This window comes from Triticum aestivum, chromosome 6B, assembly GCF_018294505.1.
Source record: "Triticum aestivum cultivar Chinese Spring chromosome 6B, IWGSC CS RefSeq v2.1, whole genome shotgun sequence".
NCBI classification, from domain to species: Eukaryota; Viridiplantae; Streptophyta; class Magnoliopsida; order Poales; family Poaceae; genus Triticum; species Triticum aestivum.
The window spans coordinates 680,991,217-680,994,018 of NC_057810.1; positions in this window are offsets into that span (position 1 = coordinate 680,991,217).

Here is a 2,802-nt window from a genome sequence, read left to right on the forward strand (position 1 = left end):
GGCGTGTACGGCATTGATTTTGCTTCAGGAAACTATTTTTGAGTTCCGTAAAGCTGCTGATCAGCGATAGAGCCGCGTTAAGCTCGAATGAAGAGGTGATATGTCTCCTTTTCCTTAGTTAAAGAGGGACATGCGCTGGTTTTTTTTATAGTATTATTCTATCTTTTCAGTTTTGTAATGTCGATATTTACGTGACTTATAAGTGAATCTTTATTTTACTAATGAGACATGTATTACTAAAAAAAACTGGAAGCAACGTAGTACAGCTAACCGTGAATCGCGGCGGCAGGACAAACAACCTATACGCTTTGAGGTCAACACGCGCACCCAAGACGGGCAGAGCCAAAACCCACGTTTCCCAGGGTCGGCGGAGCCCTTGGAGCCCCCGCCGTCGCCGTCGAGCAACAAGTAGGGCCAGTGACGAAGTCACACTTAAGTTGGGTAGTCAATTGTCTACATAACTTTTGTTAAAAGCTACATACATCAAGTAAAACTTATGCCAAAAAATATTATAAATGCATACATCTGACTACACAATATTCAATTGACCACACATGATGGGATTCATGGCACCGCCACTGAGTAGGGCACCGATGCTCCGGGATTATGTACCGAGTACAAGCACGCGACAGTGGGTTTCGGTCGATCGATCTCCTCACCGGCCGTTTTGGGGTGTTTGCGTCGGTGTAATGTATGGTATACTACTTCCTCCGTCCGGAAAAATACTTGTCATCAAAATGGATAAAAAGAAATGTATCCGAAAAAATACTTGTCATCAAAATGAATAAAAAGGGACGGAGGGAGTACAAGGAAGAACTAGCGGCCATACGCAAGAACTCTTTCGCTAGTGTATAGTAATTCAACAAGTACGTTTTGAAAGAAAAAAAGTAGTAAATCACTAAGTTGCGGTGTTCCATATGGTCATTCGTTTGTTTAGAAAAGAAGGATCACCCGCGGGCCTTCGCATCATTGCGATGCACACGGCCGGCATCTATATGTGACATGTCTGAGGGTGCGATTAACACGGTTCCTTCTCTGCGGAGCGGTAATGCTAGACTTACAGATGCTTTTTCATACTAAATCTATGGCTACTGTTTCCTTGCATCCCTTTAAAAAAAACTGCAAAACAATTACCCATAAATTTCTTCCGTAATAATAGCATTACTCCTCCCCGGGAAAAATGAAAAGAAATAGCATCGAAGCGTAAGGCTCCCCGATGTGACGTCCCTGATTCAATTGTATACTAATCATACATGCAAATATGTACGATCAAGTTCAGGGACTCACAGAAAGATAACACAAGTCATACAAGCTTTATATTACAAGACAGGGCCTCGAGGGCTCGAATACATACGAGTCAGCAGAAACAACAATACTCCCTCCTTCCATGTATATAGGGCCTAATGTGTTTTTCGAGGCTAACTTTGACCACATATTAGAGCAATAATATGTGACATGCAAGTTACACAAAGCACATCATCAAATTCGTATGTGGAAGGAGCTTCTAGTGATATAATTTTCACATTATACGTCTCATATATTATTAATCTTATCAAAAGTCAACGGCAACCTCGAAAAATGTATTAGGCCCTATATATATGAAAGGAGGGAGTATCTAAGTACAGGTATAAGTTAAACAAGTTTGCCTTAAGAAGGCTAGCACAAAAATACCAACGATCGAAAAGGCAAGGCCTCCTGCTTGGGAGCCTCCTAACTACTCCTGGTCGTCGGCGGTCTCCACGTAGTAGTAGGCACCCTCGGGGTAGTAGTAGTCGTCGGTGGTGGCGTCTGGCTCATGGGATCCGTCATCTGATCGCAACAATCGATATAGGGGAAAAGAGGGAAGCAAAGCAACCGTAAGTACTCATCCAAAGTACTCGCAAGACTTACATCAGATCTAAACTAAGTATGCATCAGTATCAAAGGAATGTGTTGTATCTGTGGACTGAACTGCAGAATGCCAGAATAGAGGGGAAGGCCTAGCCTATCAAAGACTAGCATCTTGAAGTATCTTGCAGCATTAAAAGAGTACAGATTAGCATATTATAAATTAGTAGTTTGTTGTAGTAACCACGCCCAGAGACCCTTTCTCGACTTCATGTGAGAAAGCAATCCTGGAGCTATCATATCCATTACATGCCTCAACATCCAGTTCTAGTTGTGTCGATCAGGATACAACTCCGAGCGTCTGTTACCGTGGACACGGCTATTCGAATAGATTAAACTTCCCAGCAGGGGTGCACAAACTTACCCAACACGTTCAATCAACTCCGGCCGGACACACCATCGGGTCATGACCGGCCTCAGCCAATCAACACACCGCGGTCCTACCTAGGCTCAACAGAGAGGCTAGCACGCCGGTCTACATCCTAAGCACGCAAGGGTTTTGGATGGTTGGACGAAGGGGTGGTGGGAAGAAATGTGAAATGGGAACCATACGTTCTTTTTAAGTTGTAGAGATAATATAATATAATAATAGAGATTTTTTTTATGATTTTACTGTTCATCATGAGCTCAAATGAGCTCAGCATCAGAACATGCCTTTTGGAGTTTGTGCTTTTTCATCCCCTAACAAAATTTACTTAGGAATATTTTGTGTGTGAGCCTATTCAATCACTAAATCCTAACTATGCATCTACATGTCATGTATGCCTAGTTGCATTTTTCTAGAATACCCTATAACCTTTCATGAATCTCCATACTCTTCTGCCATGCTATTCCCAAATATCCTAGCTAAATCTTCAAAATTCTCCCGTGTTTATGCCGATGATTCACGTGTCATAAATTTCATTTTTCCATAGT